This window comes from Mchenga conophoros, linkage group LG3 (genome assembly GCF_057382185.1).
Source record: "Mchenga conophoros isolate Kocher_MC1m ecotype Shallow Benthic linkage group LG3, M_conophoros_male_GT1.1, whole genome shotgun sequence".
Lineage (NCBI taxonomy): Eukaryota > Metazoa > Chordata > Actinopteri > Cichliformes > Cichlidae > Mchenga > Mchenga conophoros.
Window position 1 is genome coordinate 20253269 of NC_140528.1, and position 16130 is coordinate 20269398.

Below are 16130 nucleotides of genomic sequence, written 5' to 3' on the forward strand. Positions count from 1 at the left end.
CCATAACCACAGAGTCCAGGTGTGTTTGATGTTGCTGTGCAGACTGACCAGTGGAAACCTCTGCTCTCTGCTGGTCCACTCTGTGGAGGAGTAATGTATAATTAGCTCATGTTATGTCTGTCCACACACAGACACAAGCTAAAGGTCCATGAAGTGATGTTTGGATGGGTTCAGTCAATCAGATGACTGTCATGGTGGAGCTTTGCTAGTCCTGCTGATCCCACTGAGAATTAACAACTCAGTTTCCAGATGTCTGTAGTTTTCTGCTCAGTTTCTTTAGTCCCAACAGCTCTTACCATCTCCTGCATAAAGCTTTCCCTCCATGCTCAGATGCCCTGGAACAAGGTGCTCTCTTTATATCAGTGACTGGTTTAAAGTGACAACTTGCAGTGCTCGCCAAACTTTGTGTCAGCAAAAGTAGTTCTAATGTTTCTTACATTTATTACATTTTTTTACATTTTTACACACACAAATCAATGAACGCAAAAACATGAACTTTCCAGATATTTTGTTTTACAATGTTACAAAACTCAGTTCAAAACTACACAGTCTGATTTACAAGTACAAAATATTTATGACCACAGTTTGAGCCGATGTATGTCCCGAGTCTGTGGACTCAGTGGTTTTGTTTTGATTGTTATTGTCTTTTGTTACAATTTCATTCTGATTAAGATTTTCTAGTTCTGAGGTTTTGGTTTCTGTGTTCCCTCTGTACTGTGTTAGTATTGTGTCTCTGTGTTCACTTCCTGTTTTATTTTGACAAGGCCATGTCCTATGTTAGTGTGTCTACTTTTGCTTCCCCTTGTCTGGTTATGTCCAATGAAACCTGCTGTGTCTCCCTTTTCTCATTCCCTGATGGCTCTTTTGTGTATATGAGCCCTTTGTTTTCTCCTGCTTGTTGCTGGTTCGTCTGTGTTGTCTCCCCGTGTCTCCGTTTAAGGTTTCAGGTTAGTTTTTTGGTTTTTTCAGTAGAGGTTATCTTAGCTTCTGCACAGGCCATCTCCACTGCACTTCACCGTTTCAATAAAGCTCACTCACTTCACAGCAGTGTCTGCATCTTGGGTCCTTTATTAAATTCAACATGGCTCGTCCCGCTAGCCGTGACATAAGATGTGAAAACAATATCAAAAAAACACGAGAGACAAACAGGGAATAGTTTTAAGGTGCAGGGCCAACAAACTGAGTCTAGCCATGAACTCAGAGTTGATTGAATTAGCATTTTGAATTGGCTGATCTGAGCAATCAAGTCTATGTTCACTCTGAGTTAAGATTATACGTGATTGATGTAAAATAAAAAAGCCATCATCAGCAACTGATTCTGATTTAGCAGGTTTTCAAATCTAAACGGTACCCATCCCTAGCTGGCTGTAGTTAAACCTTTACTTAAAAAGCATCCCTAGACCCAGCTGTCTTAGCTAATTATAGGCCAATCTCCAACCTGACAATCTGTGAAAGAGTAGTTGGGGGGAGTCAATCAGAGGGGCAGTGTGATGATCTTAGGTTACAAACTACCGCAGTCAAGTCATTAAGGGAAACAGGATCAAACTGCTCTAAGACAGCTGAGCACACAGGAGAAAGACTCTGATCTGAGGCAGCAGTCGGCGAGACAAGAGCCCTAATAGACAGAAGCTTGTTGTTAAAAAACGCTAAAAAGAGTGACGCTGAAAAACTAGTTCATGCATTTATTACTTCCAGACTGGACGACTGTAATTCATTATTATCAGGATGTCCTAAAAACTCAGTGAAAAGCCTTCAGCTAATCCAAAATGCTGCAGCAAGAGTCCTGACAGGGACTAGAAAGAGAGCAGATTTCTCCTGTTTTGGCTTCCCTTCATTGGCTGCTCCTCACATACAAGGTCTTAAATAATCAGGCCCCATCTTATCTTAATGCTGCACCACAACACCTGATCTCTGGTTTCCTCACCTCTTCAATCCCACTTTAATACTTGACTAAACTCATTTTCCTGTTTAGGTGTTGAGGCAAAGCTGCCCATCTACAATGCAGGCAACAGCAAACGGAGCTATTTTTGATTCCCTTTGAGTTTTTTCTACTTTTGTGCTACAAAATGTTCAAGCTGATTAAATTCATTAGAATAAAAGTTCAGATAATTTTCTCATATTAATGTTGGAGGTAGAAATTCAGGGAACTTTGCACAAAAACTGGCAGAAATTTCCTTCAAAGATGGCGTTTTTACTTTAATACTGTGAGTACATTTCAGAGCCTGGACTCTTTTACCTTTACTTGAGTAAAGAAGTTGAATCAGTATTTCAGCTTTAAGAGGGTATTTTAACACAAACATCAGTCCTTCTACTTAAGTATGTTTGACACTTTGTTTAATCATCATTTTTAATGATCAAATATAATTATGTTTGTTATTTGTGGATTTTAAATGTCCTTGACAGAGACAGATGATGATCATTATCCTGCACTGTGGTCTCAGGTTTGGTCGAGCTAGCACAAAGAATGGCTATGTTGAACTTCCTCCTGGGATCTACACTAAGAAGTGAGTCCAACATTAGCAGGGTCTCTTTCCTTTATCTGATTCACTTTAGCATTCACAGTCACGTGAAGCTTGTTATTAACTCGATAAGTCAACCCAGGGTTTCAGCTGAGCGCTCACATGAAACACATGGTGTTGACAGCATCTGATCAATCATATTCATGGAGACGTGTATCAGCAACAGAGCAGCTGAGTTTGCAGAAGGAAGTCAAACTAAACCACAGGAACAATATGAGGAGATTACACACATAATAAAATACTAGCAGTAACACAGCTGCTGCAGACAAATCAGTCGTGTGATCGTGTGTGAGAGGAGAAGGACTGTAAAGGAGTTTGGTGTTAAAAGCTCTGTATGAATGTGGGAGACTTTGAAGGGCTTTAAAAAGGCCAATATAAAATAAAAGGCAGCAAAATTGCTGAGTGTGAAAGTCACCAGACTTATCAGACCTCTGTGATTAAGACCTGTAAGAACACCTGTTTGTACTTGTTGGCATTATATCAAACACACACGTATATTAAGCCTTTGTTTGAACTCTGGTTGAATTTGTTACTTTCAGACTGTGAAACATCACAGAGGCTGCAGCTGCAGATCTTTTATTCACCTGGAAATTTACTTTAAATGTTAGATGGAAAATGTATTGCTCAGTTTAACCAAAGTAAGAACAAGAATCCATAAACCTTCATAAAGACAAACATCTCCCAGAACATTGAGCTGCTGAAGTGTCACTGAAGGGAAAAACTATTTGTCCTCCTCCATCCAGCAACACCTGAAACACCTGAGTGGAAGCTCCTCCCTACACTGTGTTTGAAGCAAAGCACAAAGGAGACACCTGCTGGAGCAGCTGGAGTCCTACAGACACTCAGCCTCTTCACTACACAAACACCTCCTACAACATCCGCTCTTTCCACTCTGACTGCTGTGTTTGTGGAAACACTCCAACACACACCGCTTCACATACCAACATAGAAATGTGTGAAAAAGAGCTGAGCTGATATTAAACATGAGGATTTATTCAAAAATACAGAGTCAGGAACAACATCTAGACACAGATTACCTCTCAGCAGCAGAAGAACAGCCTTTAAAGTTTATATCAACATCCTTCGACTCGTTGCTCTTTAAGGAAACACAGCTGGGTTCAGGTCCAGGAGATTCTGGCCTCTTATTGATCCTAAAAGAAAAACAATAAATGTCACAGCTTCATGAGACAGGAAGGAAAAACTGGAAACATTAAATTAAAGACATGATGAACAATCTCATAAAAATAATGTACTTACTCTTTGTCACATAACAGTCTTTTGTTAAAGTTTACAGCAACACCCTTCGACATGTTGCTCTTTAAGGAAACACAGCTGGGTTCAGGTCCAGGTTCTGGATTAGTTTCAGGGTTATGTCCAGCTGAGCCTGGTACGCCCCACAGCTCTGGGCTTTAAAACAACACACACAGAGGTATGAGTGTGAATAATGATGGAGCAGTGATGTGAGTGCTGAGCTGTGACATGGAGAAGAGTCATGGACAGTTAGAGATGGTCATCTCACCTCTGAGCTTTGGTCTGGCTCTCATGTTCCCCACACAGAGTGCTTTTAGAGGGAGGGACTCCCTCCTCTCTGTCCTCACACTGATCCATGCTGCTCAGTTCACATCAGCTCACACACACTTTCTACCTTCACCTGCAGAGGAAACACAAATCATTCATGTGCACATCAACTGAGAGCTGCAGAGGTCGTGTCTGATGTGTTGGACTAACATCCATCTGAGACGCAGCTTTCATCAGTTCACTACAAAAAGTGTCACAGAGCCCAGTTCAGCCTCCAAATCCTCCATTGCTGTAGTCCTACAAAGCAGCAGGTCAAACATGGCTGCAGAGAGCAGCTTTATGTCAGTAACCATGTCCAGGACCGAGCTGACTGCTTACAGAGTTCATACTCTAACTGCTAGCTGCTCTGCTAGCTAAGCTAACTCAGTAACAGTGACTCTGACAGCAGTTACTGTGGAACAGCGGCCGAGCTCAGGACACATTCAGTGTGTTTAGTCTGAGTCCTGGACTCTGATTCAATGGATTCAATCCAGCTCAGAGTTTCATGTGTTCATCAGAATAAAATACATGTACTAATATAACAGAAGTAATGCTCTGAATGCAGGACTGTAATGGAGGATAAATAAGGTTTTTACAGCCTGAAAGAAACATTCAGTTCATATATTTGTAGACAGTGAAGCAGCTTTTAATACTGCAGCTGTTTCCTTCACCTGTGTGTGTGTGAGCCACACCTTCATGTGCTGCTTTAGAAATATGTGGTCTGACTGCTCAGACTGAGTCTAGGAGGAAAGTTCACACGCTGGAGAAAGTTTTGTTCCTAACTTTGTCAGAGTTCGGCTCCAAAGACAAAGAAGACGGAGCTCACAGTCTGTAGATGGTCCTCAGTGTGTGTGTGAAGCCAAGAGAGCACACAGGAGTGTGTTTATGTCAGCAAATCAGTGTGTGTGAAGAGTCTGAGGGAGTGTGTGAATGAGACTCAACACTGAAACCAACAGTCCAAGAAAAGCGTCTGGACTTCTTTAAGTTTAACTTAAAGAAGTCCAGACGCTTTTCTTTTTGTCTCCATAATGTCTCCATAATGCTGCAATGTTATCTGCCCCAGAAACACTGTGCAGAAGCTCTGATGGTGACACAGAAAAGTCACAGTGGAGATACTTCTGTCCACCTTTGATTAGACTCATTATAAAAAGGAAACAAAGTTTGAACACAGTCATGTTTCCAGTTCACTGACTTACATTTATTCCATGGACACTCACTCTAACCTGAACCACAGCTACAACCCAACATTGTTGAGGCCTCATCTCCTCCTTTCCTGACTGTAGAGGTTAAATATGCAACAACCGACAAATAAAAGAATTTGGTTCATTTCAAAGAAATTCACACGGTGACCAAGTAAAGTAACCGTAGTAAAGGAGACAACATCCCGTTGATGGTGGGATTATTTGAAAGATTTGCTTTGGTCACGTCACCAAATGCAGTTGAACCACCCGTGGATCCATGTTTGACCATTCTACCACTCTGAGCTCTGCTTTTGAATCATTTTATTATTATCATCATTCATTTATTCATTCTTTGGAGGGGGGCTATTTCCTAATGCCGCCCTAATAAGCTGATGTTCAAGGGGAAATATAACAGAAACTCTTTCAGTGTTATTCATTAATAAATTAACAGATAAACTGTGAAGAAGAAAAAAACTGAGATTTAAAGGAGAGAGTGAGAAACTTGATCATCCATCCTCATAATACATGTTCATCAGTATCTGCTGTGACCATACTGCAGTAATAACTACAAGTCTACATTTCTGTGACTGTTGATCAATCACAGCAGGAATCTGAGCTCATCTCTGCACACAGAGCAGCTTCAGCTCTGGGATAAACTGCTCGCTTCACGTCCTTCTCAGCTCACAGACACTCATCCTGATATTTTCCTTTAACATTTGATGGTATCTGGAATAGTTGGCAGTAATAAGGATGATTTTCTGTAAAATAATATTGATATGAGCCGTGAATTATTCGTAGATGAGCGTTAGATTAGTTTGATGGGTTAACTCAGAGAGCTGAAGATATGGTGGACATGCTGACCTCGCTCCGTGGTGTACAGGGCCGTTTACCCTCATGATTAATATTCACAATAAAAAAATGAGGCGAACATCATGAAGTCTGTGTGTGTTTCATAGTGTCGAACCACCTTTGTACAGTTAAACCTAACAGTTACTACATGACGGAAACACCAACGTTATTTCTTTTATGTGTTTATCAGGTCACGCTGATTATTGAACAAAAACCCAAACATCAGATGTTAATCGAATCTTTTTGCTCTCTCTCCTCCTTAAACATGTTTTTAATGTTAGTTATAATTCAGAATTGGCGACTGGAACACGTATGACACATACGAACATCAGGAAATAAAAACACGATAAATATAACCTCTGTAAATGAAGTCAGTGTGCAGCGGGGGTTATTACAGCTGTGTACCGGCCTGCGCTTTGTCGGTGGTAATAGCAGCTCGATTGCTTGCGAGGCGAGCGGGTCTGTCCCACGCTTTGCCGTGAGACTGGGCTGGGCAGACATCTCCGAAATCATCGAAGCACTTTTGCAAAGAAGCTGTATCTTGACAAACCGACCAGACATCTGAAGATTAAACCGCTACATTCTTGGCTAAAAAATATTAAAACGGTATTTGGTGAGACACAAACTGTCATGGTCCCCGTGTCTGCCCGGCTGACTCAGGTTGGCTACATATGTTTCTTGTTTACATCTACCTCTCTCACGCTAGCTGTGTCTCGCCAGGGCGGAGCTCATTGCGGGCTCCCGCCCCTGGCCCTTGCACCTGAAGTTAATCACACATCTGTGGCTCATCGCCTAAACTCATCCACTACTTAAGGCAGAGGCTGGAAACATCTCGTCGCTGGACTATTGAGTAACCTCGGTAGTAAGCTCCGGAGTACTAGTCTCTTGTTGCCTTTTCGTATCGCTGACCCTTTGGATTAATCACTTGTTGTCTGTAAACAGGAATTCCGTTTCCCTGGAACCCTTGGTGTGCTGTGTTTTTTATGAAGTCCCTCGTGTGTGAAGAGCTCCTTTCCCGGATTTCCCTGTGCCCTGGATTCCCCCTGCCATCTCACTTGTATATATTTGCACCTGGTGTTGTATAGTAAAAAACGGAACTGTATTCTAGCTGCCTTGTCTGCGCTTGAGTCCATCCCACACACAAACACAAACAGGGTTTTTCAAAGTTCAGTTCTGTTAGTTTCCACATGGCAGCTGTTGGTGTGCAGTAACGCCTTCTAAAAACAATGGCCACCAGGCCAAAGCAATGGTTCTGACTCGATCAGCATTAACCCCGCCCCCTGGGTTTGATGGGTGAGGTTGACACATAAAATAAATTTATGGTGAGACCTGAAGGAGTCAACTGTGCCAAAATGAATGAATTAAATACACCATTAAATAATTATTTAAATGTGGCAATAATTAATTAAAACGTGAAATAATTAATTAATTAATTAAATGTGTCAAAAAATGTTTATTTAATTATTTATTTCCCATTTTAATTAATTATTTCAAATTTTAATTAATTATTGTCACATTTAATTTATTATTCAATGGTGCATTTAATTAATTCATTATGGCACTCCTGGCGTTCCATACTGTGGTTGGGTCGACTTTACTATATAGATGTTTCACATGTTTCCATCTCAGCAGCCCCGTTGACAGATCACAGTATTATTACTTTTAAACTTAACCCTGAAAATAAAACACAGTTTAAAAAAGATTACTGGAAATTAAATGCAGATCTATTAATTGATGACGGGTATGTTAAGATAGTTAAAGAGCTCCTCCATAACATTTACAACAACGTAACAATTGGCAATTACATACATAGATGGGAATTTTTTCATTTAAAGTTAGAGAATTTTCAATTACGTTTAGTAAAATGAAAAGTAGACAACAGAAGGAATTTGAAAGTAAATTACTTTACGATATAAATAACTATTGTAATAGACATTTTATGTCAGAGGCTGATAAGAAATTCCTGTTGTCTTTACTCAATTAGATGATCTATACAAGAAAAAGGCTCATGGAGCTTACATTAGAGCTCGTGCAAAATGGATAGAAGAAGCTGAAAAAGTGCTTCATATTTCTACAATTTGGAGAAACGGAGGCAAGAAAAGAAATCTATTAATACATTAATCATAAATGGGGAGGAATGCACAAATCATAAGACTGTAGCGGAAGAAAAACATAAATTTTACTCAAATTTATTCTCCTCAAAATATTTAATTGCTGATTCATTAACTTTTTGTGATCAGATTGAACCTTATACTCCAAAAATCGATTCTGCATTCAGAGAAATTTGTGATTCTGATATATCACTGGATGACTGAGATCAAGCCTTAAACAAACTGAAAATGACAAAGCTCCTGGTCAGGATGGCTTGACTGCAATCTTTTATAAATTCTTCTGGAAAGAAATAAAAGAACTTTTCTTCAAAACTATTACTGAAATCATTAGTAATGAAATGTTAGCAACGACAATGAAACAGGGTCTTATCTCCCTTATTCCCAAACCTGGTAAAGATAAAAGACTAATCGATAATCTACGACCAATAATATTAGATTGGTTGTAGATCTACTGGATTCTAATCACTTAATTGAAGATGATGGTGTGATTCTTTTTTTAGACTTTTATAAGGCATTTGATACGGTCGAACATCCTTTTATTTTAAAAGCTCTACCCTATTTTGGTTTTGGTAAACAAAACTTCATAGATTTAATTTCTTTATTATACTCTGACTCAATAGTTCTGTTTCTTTACCTTTTGGAACATCTAAACGCTTTAATGTTAGACGAGGAATCGTCAGTTTTTATAGAACATGAATGAAATTTCACTTTTCTCAAAGGCTTCTGGTTTGTACCTGAATATTAGAAAATGCAAATTATTAACTATTCGTGATTGTGACCTAGTAGCTCTCTTAACATAGCTGTTAAAACTGACATTAAATATTTGGGTATTATAATGTCAAAGAACACAAATAATAGAGAAAATCTACATTTTGAGCAAATTACCCAGAATTCAAAAAGATTACAGGCTACAAAGACACCTCTCCATCTTTGGACGTGTCTTGCTTACTAAAACAGAAGGTATCTCTGGATTGATTTATCCATCACAATGTTTATATGTTTCCAATAGTCTAATCAATAATATAAATCAAATTAATTTCAATTACATTTGGAGAAACAAGCAACATTATGTTAGGAAGAATGATATAGTGAAGTCATTTGAAGAAGGAGGTTTGAATGCGATTGATTTTGAAGCAATGATGGTTCCATCAAACTCAAATGGTTGCAATCTTTCATAAATAATTCAAACAGTATTTGGTTTTATTTTCCCAAAGTAATTTTGGAGAAGCTGGGTGGCATTGAATTTCTTATAAAGTGCGACTTTGAAATTTCCAAATTAAATTATCCAATTTTCACAAACAGGTTCTCCAGTACTGGAAAATGATACACAAGCATATTTTTTCTCCACATACAAATTCGATTTGGAACAACAGATGTATACGATAAAAGAAAATCCATCTTTTATAAGGATTGGATGGATCATGGCATTTGGACGGTTTTACACCTTTTAGACAATGACGGAAATGTGTTAACATATAACAAACTCATAGATAATTATGGCATATCATGTACTCAGAGTAAATTCATTAAAGTTGTGAAAGCCATTCCCCCTGCAATGATTCAGATGTCTTCCCCCGACTGAACAACAACCCGTCAACAACATGCTGAGCTGTGACTCTTCTTCCCTCTAAAGTCCTGGTGTTAACACTCACCCTGCATCAGCTTCACCTTTTTAAATTGTTTTTACTTTTCAAACCGACGGATCATTTGAAGCCAACCATCCAAAAACTGCTTCAGCTGTGTTTGATGTTTATGCTACAGCCTGTTTACCAATATAATCAATATCAGATATAAGAGCAACAGAAACCTCGGTGATCAGGGGCCCGTTCTTCGTACGTCGCTTACTACATCCAAGATCAAATGACACATCCAAGATCAAATCATCGCGCTAACTCTGAGCTCGCTATTCCGGTTCCCCGAACACACCTGTTGTCGACGATTAGTATAGCTGGATGAAGTAATGTGAGATCACTGGGTGGCCCAACAGGGGCTACGCATCGATAGTAGAAACATTGATCGGCAACCCTTTGATTGGTCGGCGAAAATGTCGAAGGAGCGCGCTCGGTATTCTTCGGCAGCAGAGCAAGAACTCTTGAGTGAGGGATTTTAGGAGTTTAGGTTTAGGGATTTTAGGCTGGCAGAAAGTTGCTGACAAATTAAACTCGTAAGTAATTTAATAATAACAATAATAATGGAGTGGATCTATATAGCGCTCTTCAAGGCACCCAAAGCGTTTTACAATGCCACTATTCAGTCACTCTCACATTCACACACTGGTAGCTGTCACAGCTGCCCTGGGGCAGACTGACAGAAGCCAGGCTGCCATATCGCGCCATCGGCCCCTCTGGCCAACACCAGTAGGTGGTAGGGTAGATTTATCATATCACACTATATTATCCAATATTATATTACATTATATTATATTACATTATGTTATATTATATCCCCTTTCAAATTAGAGCCACAACAGGACCCACTAGAACATGGGAACAAGTAAAAGTGAAATATAAGAATATTCTACAGAATGGTAATATTGATCACTTATATTGCTTTTCGTCTCTTGGACAGAGACCCTGAAATAATCTGTTTGTTTGTTTATAACAGCAACCAAGAAAAGGGGCAGCGCAAAAAAAGACAGGTGGTGGTCCTGCACCCCCTCGTCAACAAGTTGGTTAAGTAAATAATACCCTCACGGGAAAATCGATATCTCTCTATGAGCACACTGTCGCGCTGAGCTAAAGGATCCTGTCTATCCCGCAATATACGCTGAATTCTGAGGACTCTCCTTATCAATCTTGCACCTTCCGCAATGGGTGGCTCGCGTATACGGACAGGACATGGCTGCGACAGGCTTCCCAAATCCACCTTCGCTTTTATAGCCGTGGTCTCTCATCTTGATTACACGAAGTAAATTGCAATTACTACTCTGAAATATGAATTACATCTGTAATAATCACATACATGTAATAGAATGTTAATAGTACATTTCCCTTTTTTAGGGAATGACCTGTATGTATCTGTGTGACATCAATAAAAGGATCAAGTGCTGCATTATCTTTAGTTACATTGATGTTATTTATTTATGGTACAACAGTGGTAAAATATCGCTGTTGCTTTCGTATACATGAAGCGGAAATACCTGAGTGGCCGCTATCTAATCCTGTTTACATAAAGTAAGCCTGCTCCCGAGCAGGTTTACGCTTACGGCTCTGTTGCTATGACAGCAAGTCCCGGATGGGCTTCGAAGAACCGAACGATCCAGGATCACGCGAAATCGTCAACAGTCAAATCCGGCTAACTTACTTAGCGAGGTACGAAGAACGGGCCCCAGGACGCTGGGACTGAGAACAGGAAGTGGCTCAAACCTCACAGTTTCATAACGTCACCCTGAACTCCACTCACGGAGTTTCTGTCGCCATTGTAGTTTTTAAAGTCCCGTGATAAAGGCGGGTCTTTCTGTGAATCCGCACGCTCATTGGCTAATAGCTCGAGATTGACACATCGTTATCCAATGAGCGTGCGGGAACTTCCGACATAAAGTTGTTTCCTTTGAAAAACCAAAGTCTGATTATTTTTGCCTCCACTGACGGAGCCTGTTGTTCCCGCCACAGAGACACAGTAATGTCAGAGCGGTGTTAACACTCACCCTGCCTCAGCACAGCTCTCACTCTCCTCCTGCTCTCTCACACTAAACGGAGGCTCAGCTAAACTCACTTCCTCTCTACTTACAGGAAACCAGCGCTCAGAGGAGCCGACCGGCCTCACATTTCACCCACAGACACGAACAGCGTGGAATTATTTTATGTCATAAGAAGAAACATATTCATGTTAACACTCACCTGCCTCAGCTCCACCTTCCTCCTCCTGCTGCTCTGAACGGAGGCTCAATACTTTCACTTTCACTGCTGCTCCCTAAACACAGAGGATGCTGGGACTTGTAGTTGTTTCCTTCTGGTGCGGTCTTCCTCTTTGTTTGTTTGTGTTTGTGTTCAAGTTATTTCGATCATGTAAACATCAACAGAACACGTGAAGCCACACAGAGTTTGTATGTCGAGGTGGGTAGGAGGGTTTGAGGGTTTGGGGAGGGGTCAGAGGGAAGAGGTCTCTCAGTCTTGACAATCCACATTGATGGCATTGCATCTTTCAGCGTGTTTGTGGGTCGATTTGGATGCTCCAGGTGTGAGAGCAGCCACTCAGCCTCTACTGCAGATGTGTGTCACAAGTTCATCTAGTAGTAGGCTATGGCACTTGGCCACAGGTGGCAGCAGTGGACTGGCCTCCATGTGAGACTGCTCCAGCTGCTATGTGATAGTCCAGCTGCAAACTGAAGATCATATGCAAGTTTTGGAAATTAAACTGTACAATATAAAGCGCCTTGAGGCGACTGTTGTTGTGATTTGGTGCTATATAAATAAAAATGAATTGAAATTCAGAATATTCTTAACTTAGCTTTAAAACCAACCCAATCTCTCCTCCACACTCACAAACAAAGACAAACCAACTGACACATCTGAGTCCCTCACTTTCTTCAATCCACTCACTCTCACAAGCTCCACTTAGTCACACTGGCTCTGTTTATTACTAATTACTATTGTCTCCCCAGAAACACTTCTGTTTTCTTTTTTCCTATTTGTGTTTTCGTTTTTTGTATTTGTGTTTTCTTTTTTCCTATTTCAGTTGTGTTTTTTGTGCTTTTGCAGCGTTTTTTTTTATTGCTGGTGTTTTCTTAAGTTGCAGTCCATTTGGCCTCTCAGGGCCACCGTAGATAAGGGCCAAAAATAAATGCATAACATCATTTCAAATCAGTTTAAAGGTTTATTTGCAAGACACAAAAACAGAAAAAATTAAAAGTTACAAATGTATTGTGTGTTTGAGGAAACCTCACAAATGTCACAGATGAAATATTTGGTGTTTATTTGCTGGTTTGTCGGTAGCAGCTCCTTCAAAGTAAGTCTACCACACATCTGTTTGACCAACGCCAGTTGATTTGGATCACCGGTCCAAACAATTTGAACGATTGTTGTGTTACCTTTGTGTTGAGTTTGACTGATATTTGCTGGATAGCAAATGTTTTAAAGCTATGCAACCTTTATCTGCACATAGCAGTTAAACTGTTTAGATCAATCTTTATTGATAATATACATTATTTATTTATGAATTACTGTGTACACAAGAATAAGTTAATGTATTAAGATAAACTGGCTGAAATTTTTGTATTATTCTTGTGATTTTTGTTTTATTGGCCCTGTTTATTTACAGGCCAGGTGACCCTTTAGGGGTTTAAAATGCCGAGCCAATGAACGGCTGGGAGCAGGAATCTTTCTTCACTGAAGCTTCCACTTCCACGGGTCTGGTAGGAAGTTGTCCAAGCCAACAAAACAAACAGACAAAAAATCCATCTATCAATCACCTGGATCACCTGTTGAGAAAGAAAAAAGAGAAAACAAGCAAACAAAAGAGAGCAATATAATAAACAACAGCATCGCGATGATCTATGTGAATATAACTGTAAATACTAAATATTGAATATTATTGTGCAGCACGTAAGATCGACAGCGCACAGTGTGCTTTGAGGTAGCAGCCAAAATGCAAGGCAAGTTTATTTATATCGCACAATTCAACAACAAGGTGATCCCAAGTTCTTTACAGAACATTAAAAAACAAAAACAGATAAAAAGCATGATTTAAACGTGACGTGCCCGTGAGCTCCGCCGGCAGCCAGCTGTGCCAGAGTGACCGAGCCCCAGGCTGAGAGGCCAAAGGCACCGCACCCTGAAGGAGCCCGAGCGAGCCCCAGGCTCCAGGCCCCGACAAGCAGTACCTGGACGCCCATCCCCAGACACAAAGAACCACCAATGCACCGATGTCTGAAGGCGTCTGCCACTGGCAGGGGGAGTGGTGGGGGGAGATAGGCCTCCATACCTTGGAGGGCCTGAGATGTCCCCAGAGAGGTGGCGTCTGATACCCGACCTGACATATGGACACAGACAAACAGGCACACACAGATACAAACATCCATTCCCACCCTCATGCTCTCATATGCAATTACTCAGCAGCAGGTAAGCGCAGAGCCCCTCCTGGTAGCCCTCAATGTCTACGTGTATTTAAAATTGAGAGGTGGGCAACGGCGCCAGGGGTGAGGTTGTACACCCTGATGTGATTCTGATCTTGGAAACATTAAAGACATTCATAGCCAGACTGCTGACTTTGTGTTTTTATTCAGTCGCCTAACAGAAGTGCAGTGAGAAACGATTTACCCCATCCTGATTTCTTAGCTATTTGCATATTTGCCACACTTACGTGTTTCAGATCGTGAAGCAAATTTTTATGATAGATAAAGATGACCAGAGTCAGCATAAAATAAAGCTTTTACATGTATTGCTGGGAGGTCGGCAGCTCCCTCCACTGCTTGGCCCTCTGTGAAAAACAACTGGGATCCAACTTCCCTGTGATGCTGAATTATATAAGTGGACAAAAATAAATAGATAGAAGGATGGATGATTGTATTTTGTGTACAATCGTTGAAGTGTAAAAAGGGTTGGCCCTCCGTGGTGCCCTAAGCAAAGTTTGATTTTTGGGGCCCTTTAATAGTGCCAATAATAGTGATTAATGATCACCATAAATGTATTTCATTTTCTAATGTTGATGTTGTTGTAATCCACAGTGAAAAATGTCATAAAAACAGATAACAAATTTGCAACTTTCATGAAAAATGTTTTCATTAATATTTAAAAAAAAAAAAAAAAAACACCTCCCCCTGCTGGCCACACAGAGAAACAATAGATAAAACCTGAGAGCTGCACAGCTGCAGCAGTGTGGTTTACGTCATTCTGTTGTCAGCCTGTTTTACACATCGGTGGTTTCTTATTGACGTGTAAAAAGATCTGAAATCGTAGTAAATTCAGCTGCTATTGTGGGCTGGGGATGATTTACACTTAACATTTTAATAACTGGGTATTGAATGTCATAGGCCCAATGTTCCCTCTAATTTTTCAGGTGTCTGAGCGAACACACAAACTCCCTGAGCGGTTCCTTGGACCACTGTGAGCGACAGCAGACGTGTGCACTGTGGTCACGCCGGCATCGAATCCATCCAAGTTTCATGGTTTATTAAAATAATCAAATTACAGCGTTTACATTTATGTTAGACTACTTTTAATGAACTGCTTCAGCCCATTTACAATGAAAATGTAAAAGAAATCTTGTTCATGACCTGTGTAGTATGTTAACACTATTGGAAGTACAAATAACTTGAACTCCAATTTAGAAAACACAACTTTTTTTTTTTATAAAGCTCTGACTTGTATTATGAGTCCGTGGTCTGGGAGAGAGTCTGTAACTCTCTGTCTCCAAAATACTGTATATAATGACCAAAGCTGGGAAATTAATCAATCAATCAATCTTTATTTATAAAGCACTTTTCATACAAAAAAAGTAGCACAAAGTGCTTTACATGGTTAAAAGCACCCCACCCCGCCCTCCAACTAACCCCCCACACTCTCATTAACATAAACAATCATGAATGCACCCATATCCCCCCCCAGCCAGGCTGAGAGGACCCCCAGAGCCCCAGCAGCCACGGTCGATCACAGCCCCGGTGCAGAGAGCCCCCTCCGAGGAAACACTGGAGATATGTCACAATAGGATATATACAGGGTAAAAAGATAAAGTAAATAAGAACGGGATACAATAGAAATAGTAAGAAGATAAAAAATGAGTAAGAATAAAATCAATAAATATTAGGTAAAACCTAAATTAATAAATAGAATAACAGGATAGAATAAATAAGCATAAAATAAATAAACGTTAGGTGAAAGATAAATTAAAAAGGTGGTCTTGAGCCTGTTCTTAAAAACATGTACGTTCTCTGCGGCCCTGAGCTCCTCCGGCAGGCTGTTCCACAGACGAGGACC